The sequence below is a fragment of the Sinohyriopsis cumingii genome, unplaced genomic scaffold (genome assembly GCF_028554795.1).
Source record: "Sinohyriopsis cumingii isolate HCF-2022 unplaced genomic scaffold, ASM2855479v2 utg001542l, whole genome shotgun sequence".
Classification (NCBI taxonomy): Eukaryota; Metazoa; Mollusca; class Bivalvia; order Unionida; family Unionidae; genus Sinohyriopsis; species Sinohyriopsis cumingii.
In genome coordinates this window covers 53,630-66,447 of record NW_028316015.1, presented here as the reverse complement: position 1 = coordinate 66,447, position 12,818 = coordinate 53,630, and positions in this window count along the sequence as shown.

Genomic DNA, 12,818 nt, shown 5'->3' with positions numbered 1-12,818 from the left:
AGTAAATTCGTTCTATCAAGTGTGCGCGATTCATCAGCGGTAGCAGTTGTAGAAAATGTCACACGAAGTTTTAATAGATGAGATTGTAATCATCGAGGTAATACTTTTGATTGAATTTACAACATCCTGTTGCATCGTATCATAGATTTGGGTAGCATACACTGCGTCTCAGTTGTCTCAGAACACATCATCGGTGATGTACGAATGAAGTTTATCGTATACATCGCTGTTCTTGCATAAACGCGCGATATGTTTTTTTTTTTATATCCAAGATTTCATTGGCAAATTGATGCAGCTTCATTATTGACTTCGTGTGCGTTGTCTCCCGCACGAACTGATCGCACATGTGTTTCAATCTATCCGTGAGTTCGTTCGAGCCCAACAAGGCCTCCTCCATTTTGTCCCTTTTTGGTGGCATCACTTTCTTATTTTTTCGCCTAGTCATTCGGATAATTCTTTCTCTCGTGGGAAAGTGAGGTGCATGTTCTTTCTACATCCACATTGGAAAATATTCGTGGGTTCTTTTCCGTCTCTTTTCCTTATTGCTCTTCGCTTCAAATTAGACGTGCTTCACGCCTTTATTGCTGCATTGTAAAGGTTTTCTTTATGTTGATCCTCGAATGCATGTTGTTGATTTTCTGATGTTTCTGCACACGTAGGTATAGCTAACCCTTCGCTTTGGAGTACACGTGCTTCACGTTTTGGGAGTATACCTTCTGCGCGATTTTGTTGCTGTTGTCAACGGTCCTCAAATGCACGCTAATGTTGCTTATTTCTTTCTCTACGGCATGTTCATGAGAGTGGACTCTTAAGTCGTCGTTGTCTTGGCAATTCCTGTTGGGATACGTGCAGTGTCATATGTTCTCTCCATCATGTTTCACCTTTTCTAGTTTTTCATCTTTAAAATGGTTTATACATTCTATAAAATGAGTCCACTGTTCATCAATAAATTGTGTATTGTATGTTTGTGTTGTTTAGGAGATGTGTTGCCGAGATGCATTTTTATTCACGGGTACGCTTGTGCTGGTTCCTGAAATTGTAATATTCCCCTGGAAGATATTTTCTATGATTGCATAACAGGACCATCAATCGTACGATGTGCGAAAAAAATTAAAACGGAGAAACAGCAGCGACTTGCAATCACAAAGAGAAGAGCGTTTATAATGAAATACCATCGAGCGTGTTTAGTGGTAGATTCTATTTTTGGGGTTGCGGCGGCAACAACTGTTGGTCATGGTGTAACAGCAACCATCATAGGTGTACCAAACGGAATTATAGTCCTGGCTATATTGGCACTAACCATTATCTCTGTCTAGCAAATTAATTTCAGTAAGATTACATTCACAAATATGTGTCTATTTACACATGTTTGCAGTGGCACACAGTAGTTTCGACATTACCAGTCAACTCTGTTCGGTGGCCATCAAAGATAAAATAAGTATTGAAGCCAAATTTGGGACAGTATTAGCGGAAATGAAAAATCATCGACAACTCGGAGCACAGATAAAGAACCATTCGGTTGCGGATTTACAGACAATACAAGTCGAGTAAAATAAAAACAATTTGTCAAAGACACTATTTGGCTCTGGCTGCATGCTTAGGTCACTTCACTTTCATAGACTATTACTGCTAATAATTCCACGAGTTGCTGAAACTATTGCTGAAACAATGTGACTTATGTGCTAAATAAGAAAATGTCACGAGTGATATAGGCTTTGACCTAGAAATAAAGTAATACGAATCCCAAACCGCCATAGTAAGAATTCCCTAACTTACATTGCATGAACACATGCATAGGACAGCTTAATGTAATCTCCAGAAACTTGGAATTTAATTTCAGGTACGATTCTAATTTGGATCTGTCTGCGGTGAAAACAAAATGGTATGGAACAGCGTGGCAAACTAGCTCAGTGCACGAACTTTTGTGGTTTTGTCCGCAGTATGCTTTAGACATGAAATGGGGCAACTTCCAGTTATGCAAATAACTTAGTCTGGAACAAAAGATACTTTTAATTCTCAAAAATATTTCATAATTTTATCGAGTAAATTTTGAACCTGTTCATAGTACTGCAAACCAATTTTCTTAAACGGATTTTACATTTATTACTTTTTATATGTGGTTAATTTAGCACCAAACTCATTTTTAGTCTTCGTTTTGTCATATATATATTTGTATCCTCTTAATATTTGAATGGTCATCCTTCTCTGTCAAGTATTTAGCTTGTTAACTTTCTTCCCTAATTTGTCGCAAAGGTTTTCAACTATTTCCTTGATTTCTATTTCTATTCCTAACAAAATAAATAAATGCAAGATAATGGAAAACAATTGTGGTCCAGGTTAATATACAGATTTATGATGAACTGGGGTTGTGATCAGTCTACTCGATCAAAGGGGCATAGATGTGGTCGGTCAAATTATTAAACTGATTCAGTGTTTCATCTGCAGGTTAGGGAAATTTACATACGGTTCCTGTGAACGAATGCTTAGGTTGGGGTTTGCACCATGCACGGTTTGGGGTTTGTGTTAAAAGGAATCATCGAATTAGGTGTGCACAATATGGCAGTACAAATGAAACTTTCTGATTGCACTTACATAATTTATTATATTAAAGCCATTTTCGTAATGAATCATGCTATTGATATGTAACCTACTGAAAACACTAGAAAAGTCATGACAAACGGTTGCAGAACTTCAGTAATATAAAAAGCCGTAACTAAAAGTAAATAGCCATAATGGAAGCAATACCAACCGTAAGAACCTAAGCTATCTGTTATTTGTATATACGTCTCCGTTTATACATTTCTTAGGTTCATGTTGGTTTGATTGGTTATGATAAATCTGTGTTGGGAAGAATTATATTAAACCGAATAATAAGTCAGTTATTAGCTAAGTGTGTCTTTGCTACTGAACTGCATTCGCTGACGATGGAGTGCAGCTAACTGAAAGAGAAGTAAACGTTATCTGTCTAATATTTGATCCTTGGAAACAACATTAAATAGCAACATGGTAAAACCAAGTCAGCATTATTCGTAAACAGAATTTGCACAGATTTTCTGACTTTAACAGCTACATCTCTAGTTAAAAAAACATATGTGATACATGATAATTTCACCAGTTCAAAATCTAACGATTTTCATAAATACATTTTCAGACAAGACACCAGCAAAACAAGAATGAATTTACAAATATTCCTTCTTTCTCTGTTAATTTTCTTCCAACTATCTCAGTCGGGACAATAACTCAATATTTGTCACATAGGTTTTGAGCGGTAATAACACTACTGCCATTAAGAATTGCGTATCGGATTCATACTGGCAGGAAAATCTTTTTGATATTCGGAAATTCGGGAAACAGCAGTTCTCTTATTCTCTTATTCTAAAGTCTGCAGGATAGGGATGTTGCATATGGAATGTTAACTATAACAGAGATCACCTAGTTAATGTTATAACAAATCTGCATGATCAGGGGACACATATGTGGTTCTGTTTATTATATACAGCATAAAACTGAAATAACGTGATAGATATCTGTACAACTGGAGACGTACGTGTCGTTCGAGTTATCATTTCAAATGGATAATCTAGGTAACGTTATACTACGTGTGAATGAATAGAAACGTGTAGCGCGGGTTCAACGATAAAGCGAATGATTGAATTGGGATTATACCATGTCTGCATTATAGGTAGACAAATGTGTGTCTCAGGTGTACCGATCTTATGCATGTTCAATTAATTAAAATCGTGATGTTTGACCTTTATATACAATTAAATTCACTGTCGCTATTTTGGTGTGTATTGAGAATAATGTATAGTTTGATAATCCTGGTGAGAGATTCATTTGTGGCAAATGAAAACATGGAGTCATCTTGGACGTTGTCACTAGTCTTTAACATAATTGTTAACACCACTAATTGTTAAAACTATTTCAAGTAAATTTTCCTAAAATAGCAGCACAAAGTTGCAAAAAAATGTTTTCATTGCACACATTTTAACACCACTCTTTAATCCTCACCTGAAAGAAAGCAGAGTTGTTTTAATCCTGTTTGTGTATATTTTGTTTGCAAAGGCTAGTATGTATGAACACTCATTAAATCAACTCTTTAAGGGACACCGATTAAATGTGTGTTACCTGGCACGATGTCCATAACATATTCCTTGATTAAGTAAATATTGCATGCTATCGACCACCAATAAGTATTGTATATGCAGTGTAAATAGCAAATAAATCCTGAACCATAGCTTATCTGAGTGATAATACAGATTCGTAATGTCGGGATTGGAAAGGCAACAAAAACCAGTAAGTTTCAAGGAATATAAAATATGAATGAATATGAAACGTTTTCAAAATATTATTGTTTGCTAAATTATTGTAAACTAAATGACATATTTAAAAGCAGCTGGCATATTTAAAGATAATATTGAGGGGCGATGTTTGTTTTTATCAAACTGATACTTAAAAATTCCATAAGGTATGTCTTGGTTGTAATTTCACTAAATTTCTAAATCATTTAGCCCATTACATTTTGATAACATTGGGATCTTCTTGAGAGCTACACATAATACAAAGGTTGACTATTACTATCTACTATTTAAATTGCAGAATTGAGACTTATGTTATTACTGAAAACAAGTTTAGGATTTTCCAAAGAAACCCTCGGGATGTTTTAACCATTTCCTTGATGCTTGATTCCAGCTTAAGTTTCAGCAAATATCTCCTAGTTCTATATCAGCAAAACCTTTCTTTGATAGATACATTTGATTGGTTTGCTAGAAACAATATATCAACTTCCTGATTAAGGACAGTAGTGTTAATATGATGGCTTGGAATTTTAAAAAAAAAAATCATTTTCTAGGTCACACCTTCTATCTTCCATAACCTTTCTTTTTTATTAGGCAAGCCTCATACTTTGTTTCACCCGTGCGTTAATAATCCATAAAAGAAAAGTGGCCCAAGCAAGCAGCCAGTCATACAGCGACCGAGAAAACCGCCATTGCCACTCTACTATACTCACTACTCAACAGTAATTCACTTTCCGTTGCCTGATTTGCAATCACCGAATCAGACAGTCGTTGTTGACCGGCAGACAACCAAACGAGTGTGATCGGATAATATACCAACCGTATACCAACTGTAATAAATTCGTTCTATCAAGTGTGCGCGATTCATCAGCGGTAGCAGTTGTAGAAAATGTCACACGAAGTTTTAATAGATGAGATTGTAATCATCGAGGTAATACTTTTGATTGAATTTACAACATCCTGTTGCATCGTATCATAGATTTGGGTAGCATACACTGCGTCTCAGTTCTCTCAGAACACATCATCGGTGATGTACGAATGAAGTTTATCGTATACATCGCTGTTCTTGCATAAACGCGCGATATGTTTTTTTTTTTTTTATATCCAAGATTTCATTGGCAAATTGATGCAGCTTCATTATTGACTTCGTGTGCGTTGTCTACCGCACGAACTGATCGCACATGTGTTTCAATCTATCCGTGAGTTCCTTCGAGCCCAACAAGGCCTCCTCCATTTTGTCCCTTTTTGGTGGCATCACTTTCTTATTTTTTCGCCTAGTCATTCGGATAATTCTTTCTCTGGTGGGAAAGTGAGGTGCATGTTCTTTCTACATCCACATTGGAAAATGTTCGTGGGTTCTTTTCCGTTTCCTTTCCTTATTGTTCTTCGCTTCAAATTAGACGTGCTTCACGCCTTTATTGCTGCATTGTAAAGGTTTTCTTTATGTTGGTCCTCGAATGCATGTTGTTGATTTTCTGATGTTTCTGCACACGTAGGTATAGCTAACCCTTCACTTTGGAGTACACGTGCTTCACGTTTTGGGAGTATACCTTCTGCGCGTTTTTGTTGCTGTTGTCAAAGGTCCTCAAATGCACGCTAATGTTGTTTATTTCTTTCTCTACGTCATGTTCATGAGAGTGGACTCTTAAGTCGTCGTTGTCTTGGCAATTCCTGTTGGGATACGTGCAGTGTCATATGTTCTCTCCATACTGTTTCACCTTTTCTAGTTTTTCGTCTTTGAAATGGTTTATACGTTCTATAAAATGAGTCCACTGTTCATCAATAAATTGTGTATTGTATGTTTGTGTTGGTACATTATTATGTAATCCTTCCAGTTGATTGGTCTCTTAAGAGAGACAAGTCTAGAATTTTCAAAAATCGCATCAAGAGATACTTCTTTAAAGTATTGAACCGGTATTTGCTTTTGCGACTTGTACTCGGGTGTCGCGTATGGCATCATGTCAACTGCCATTCTAAAGTCTACCAACGGCTTTTCCAATTTCCACATCTTTACTTCCACAATAGCCGCTAACAAGTATCCAATAGTCTCTGCAGTTGCTGTTGCTGCTTTCTTGATATCCTTGTTTTGTTTAGCTATTTTATGAACTGGACTCGGTTCTTCTTCTTTTCCATTTAGGGCTGCCACATATTGTACAGTTGCGCTTCGGCAATTTTCTTTTTCAGTTCAATCAGCGGGGCAAAATGTTTGTTCAAAACCTGCTGTGAGATCTGCTCGTGCAGTTTGTTGCGGCTGCAAAGTATCTTTGACTCTTTTGCGGCCTTCTATTATATGACAAATCAATTAATGGTCGCATCGAAATGAGCAGGATATTTTCCCTCGCGACGGTCAAGTCGATAGCGAGAAAACTATCCGACGAATGGATAGCGGCACATCAAAAACACCAATGGATTTTTGCAAGGCCAATGCCACGACATATCATTAATATATGACACGGATTGCGATTACTTAAGGCATATGTGCGTATCGTTGAGTTAAATAGATTTTATCAGTGTGTTTGTGCCGACCTCGTGAAAGTAGTTGCGAGGGACTGAATAGGTGACTTGAATCTTAATCGTCAGCTGTAGGTGTTTCGTCAATGGTGAAAATGAAATCAGCAGTGGTGGTGCCACTCAACGACGATGAAGCTTTATCACTCAACGCTTTATAGAAGTCTTTGAGACCATCATAACACGACTGATCATCTGTCGAGAGCGCAATCACGTGCAATCGATCCCACTTCATCCATCGTAAAATCATATTCAACAATAGATGAGTTTTTCTTAATCCAGCAGGGCTTTTCTAATCATTAGCGCATGAACTGAATTATATCACAAAGTTTGGATGGTTTCGATGTTGTTTGCGCGGAGCAGTCACTGACGGGAAAAAAACGTTGATTTTTAAATCGTTTATTCAGTCGGGAACTGCTTCAACGCCCGTGTTTCTTGCGCGGATAAGTCAATGACGGAAAAAAATCATCGATTTTTTAATCTTTACGCTGTCGTTTCTCGCGTTGACCACAGATGCACTTCCACCAAGTGCCACTGTGTCTCAATTTAAAGTACGTCACATGGTCGTACCGCACCAAGAAACGTGTATATTTGCGTCTCAGCTTACAGAGCGATATGATCACCAAGAGCCTAGCAAAAGGTATTTGACAGCTAAGGAATGACTGAAGTTTCTTTGCGATTAAATAGCCAGCATGAACCCACAGAAGATATTTTTGCTTGGCTACATAGATGCCAATGAAAGTACACGTGCAGTCACAATTTATGATCGTATATGGACCAGCTTGAAAAAATGCACACTCGTTTGCAGATTTCCCAACACGATTATCTGTACCGAATTTCTTACTTTTTATTCAAATATCTGCAGTTGTTTAGGAGATGTGTTGCCGAGATGCATTTTTATTCACGGGTACGCTTGTGCTGGTTCCTGAAATTGTAATATTCCCCTGGAAGATATTTTCTATGATTGCATAACAGGACCATCAATCATACGATGTGCGAAAAAAATTAAAACGGAGAAACAGCAGCGACTTGCAATTACAAAGAGAAGAGCGTTCATAATGAAATACCATCGAGCGTGTTTAGTGGTAGATTCTATTTTTGGGGTTGCGGCGGCAACAACTGTTGGTCATGGTGTAACAGCAACCATCATAGGTGTACCAAACGGAATTATAGTCCTGGCTATATTGGCACTAACCATTATCTCTGTCTAGCAAATTAATTTCAGTAAGATTACATTCACAAATATGTGTCTATTTACACATGTTTGCAGTGGCACACAGTAGTTTCGACATTACCAGTCAACTCTGTTCGGTGGCCATCAAAGATGAAATAAGTATTGAAGCCAAATTTGGGACAGTATTAGCGGAAATGTAAAATCATCGACAACTCGGAGCACAGATAAAGAACCATTCGGTTGCGGATTTACAGACAATACAAGTCGAGTAAAATAAAAACAATTTGTCAAAGACACTATTTGGCTCTGGCTGCATGCTTAGGTCACTTCACTTTCATAGACTATTACTGCTAATAATTCCACGAGTTGCTGAAACTATTGCTGAAACTATGTGACTTATGTACTAAATAAGAAAATGTCACGAGTGATATAGGCTTTGACCTAGAAATAAAGTAATACGAATCCCAAACCGCCATAGTAAGAATTCCCTAACTTACATTGCATGAACACATGCATAGGACAAGCTTAATGTAATCTCCAGAAACTTGGAATTTAATTTCAGGTACGATTCTAATTTGGATCTGTCTGCGGTGAAAACAAAATGGTATGGAACAGCGTGGCAAACTAGCTTCAGTGCACGAACTTTTGTGGTTTTGTCCGCAGTATGCTTTAGACATGAAATGGGGCAACTTCCAATTATGCAAATAACTTAGTCTGGAACAAAAGATACTTTTAATTCTCAAAAATATTTCATAATTTTATCGAGTAAATTTTGAACCTGTTCATAGTACTGCAAACCAATTTTCTTAAACGGATTTTACATTTATTACTTTTTATATGTGGTTAATTTAGCACCAAACACATTTTTAGTCTTCGTTTTGTCATATATATATCTGTATCCTCTTAATATTTGAATGGTCATCCTTCTCTGTCAAGTATTTAGCTTGTTAACTTTCTTCCCTAATTTGTCGCAAAGGTTTTCAACTATTTCCTTGATTTCTATTTCTATTCCTAACAAAATAAATAAATGCAAGATAATGGAAAACAATTGTGGTCCAGGTTAATATACAGATTTATGATGAACTGGGGTTGTGATCAGTCTACTCGATCAAAGGGGCATAGATGTGGTCGGTCAAATTATTAAACTGATTCAGTGTTTCATCTGCAGGTTAGGGAAATTTACATACGGTTCCTGTGAACGAATGCTTAGGTTGGGGTTTGCACCATGCACGGTTTGGGGTTTGTGTTAAAAGGAATCATCGAATTAGGTGTGCACAATATGGCAGTACAAATGAAACTTTCTGATTGCACTTACATAATTTATTATATTAAAGCCATTTTCGTAATGAATCATGCTATTGATATGTAACCTACTGAAAACACTAGAAAAGTCATGACTAACGGTTGCAGAACTTCAGTAATATAAAATGCCGTAACTAAAAGTAAATAGCCATAATGGAAGCAATACCTACCGTAAGAACCTAAGCTATCTGTTATTTGTATATACGTCTCCGTTTATACATTTCTTAGGTTCATGTTGGTTTGATTGGTTATGATAAATCTGTGTTGGGAAGAATTATATTAAACCGAATAATAAGTCAGTTATTAGCTAAGTGTGTCTTTGCTACTGAACTGCATTCGCTGACGATGGAGTGCAGCTAACTGAAAGAGAAGTAAACGTTATCTGTCTAATATTTGATCCTTGGAAACAACATTAAATAGCAACATGGTAAAACCAAGTCAGCATTATTCGTAAACAGAATTTGCACAGATTTTCTGACTTTAACAGCTACATCTCTAGTTAAAAAAACATATGTGATACATGATAATTTCACCAGTTCAAAATCTAACGATTTTCATAAATACATTTTCAGACAAGACACCAGCAAAACAAGAATGAATTTACAAATATTCCTTCTTTCTCTGTTAATTTTCTTCCAACTATCTCAGTCGGGACAATAACTCAATATTTGTCACATAGGTTTTGAGCGGTAATAACACTACTGCCATTAAGAATTGCGTATCGGATTCATACTGGCAGGAAAATCTTTTTGATATTCGGAAATTCGGGAAACAGCAGTTCTCTTATTCTCTTATTCTAAAGTCTGCAGGATAGGGATGTTGCATATGGAATGTTAACTATAACAGAGATCACCTAGTTAATGTTATAACAAATCTGCATGATCAGGGGACACATATGTGGTTCTGTTTATTATATACAGCATAAAACTGAAATAACGTGATAGATATCTGTACAACTGGAGACGTACGTGTCGTTCGAGTTATCATTTCAAATGGATAATCTAGGTAACGTTATACTACGTGTGAATGAATAGAAACGTGTAGCGCGGGTTCAACGATAAAGCGAATGATTGAATTGGGATTATACCATGTCTGCATTATAGGTAGACAAATGTGTGTCTCAGGTGTACCGATCTTATGCATGTTCAATTAATTAAAATCGTGATGTTTGACCTTTATATACAATTAAATTCACTGTCGCTATTTTGGTGTGTATTGAGAATAATGTATAGTTTGATAATCCTGGTGAGAGATTCATTTGTGGCAAATGAAAACATGGAGTCATCTTGGACGTTGTCACTAGTCTTTAACATAATTGTTAACACCACTAATTGTTAAAACTATTTCAAGTAAATTTTCCTAAAATAGCAGCACAAAGTTGCAAAAAAATGTTTTCATTGCACACATTTTAACACCACTCTTTAATCCTCACCTGAAAGAAAGCAGAGTTGTTTTAATCCTGTTTGTGTATATTTTGTTTGCAAAGGCTAGTATGTATGAACACTCATTAAATCAACTCTTTAAGGGACACCGATTAAATGTGTGTTACCTGGCACGATGTCCATAACATATTCCTTGATTAAGTAAATATTGCATGCTATCGACCACCAATAAGTATTGTATATGCAGTGTAAATAGCAAATAAATCCTGAACCATAGCTTATCTGAGTGATAATACAGATTCGTAATGTCGGGATTGGAAAGGCAACAAAAACCAGTAAGTTTCAAGGAATATAAAATATGAATGAATATGAAACGTTTTCAAAATATTATTGTTTGCTAAATTATTGTAAACTAAATGACATATTTAAAAGCAGCTGGCATATTTAAAGATAATATCAAACTGATACTTAAAAATTCCATAAGGTATGTCTTGGTTGTAATTTCACTAAATTTCTAAATCATTTAGCCCATTACATTTTGATAACATTGGGATCTTCTTGAGAGCTACACATAATACAAAGGTTGACTATTACTATCTACTATTTAAATTGCAGAATTGAGACTTATGTTATTACTGAAAACAAGTTTAGGATTTTCCAAAGAAACCCTCGGGATGTTTTAACCATTTCCTTGATGCTTGATTCCAGCTTAAGTTTCAGCAAATATCTCCTAGTTCTATATCAGCAAAACCTTTCTTTGATAGATACATTTGATTGGTTTGCCAGAAACAATATATCAACTTCCTGATTAAGGACAGTAGTGTTAATATGATGGCTTGGAATTTTTTAAAAAAAAATCATTTTCTAGGTCACACCTTCTATCTTCCATAACCTTTCTTTTTTATTAGGCAAGCCTCATACTTTGTTTCACCCGTGCGTTAATAATCCATAAAAGAAAAGTGGCCCAAGCAAGCAGCCAGTCATACAGCGACCGAGAAAACCGCCATTGCCACTCTACTATACTCACTACTCAACAGTAATTCACTTTCCGTTGCCTGATTTGCAATCACCGAATCAGACAGTCGTTGTTGACCGGCAGACAACCAAACGAGTGTGATCGGATAATATACCAACCGTATACCAACTGTAATAAATTCGTTCTATCAAGTGTGCGCGATTCATCAGCGGTAGCAGTTGTAGAAAATGTCACACGAAGTTTTAATAGATGAGATTGTAATCATCGAGGTAATACTTTTGATTGAATTTACAACATCCTGTTGCATCGTATCATAGATTTGGGTAGCATACACTGCGTCTCAGTTCTCTCAGAACACATCATCGGTGATGTACGAATGAAGTTTATCGTATACATCGCTGTTCTTGCATAAACGCGCGATATGTTTTTTTTTTTTTTTATATCCAAGATTTCATTGGCAAATTGATGCAGCTTCATTATTGACTTCGTGTGCGTTGTCTACCGCACGAACTGATCGCACATGTGTTTCAATCTATCCGTGAGTTCCTTCGAGCCCAACAAGGCCTCCTCCATTTTGTCCCTTTTTGGTGGCATCACTTTCTTATTTTTTCGCCTAGTCATTCGGATAATTCTTTCTCTGGTGGGAAAGTGAGGTGCATGTTCTTTCTACATCCACATTGGAAAATGTTCGTGGGTTCTTTTCCGTTTCCTTTCCTTATTGTTCTTCGCTTCAAATTAGACGTGCTTCACGCCTTTATTGCTGCATTGTAAAGGTTTTCTTTATGTTGGTCCTCGAATGCATGTTGTTGATTTTCTGATGTTTCTGCACACGTAGGTATAGCTAACCCTTCACTTTGGAGTACACGTGCTTCACGTTTTGGGAGTATACCTTCTGCGCGTTTTTGTTGCTGTTGTCAAAGGTCCTCAAATGCACGCTAATGTTGTTTATTTCTTTCTCTACGTCATGTTCATGAGAGTGGACTCTTAAGTCGTCGTTGTCTTGGCAATTCCTGTTGGGATACGTGCAGTGTCATATGTTCTCTCCATACTGTTTCACCTTTTCTAGTTTTTCGTCTTTGAAATGGTTTATACGTTCTATAAAATGAGTCCACTGTTCATCAATAAATTGTGTATTGTATGTTTGTGTTGGTACATTATTATGTAATCCTTCCAGTTGA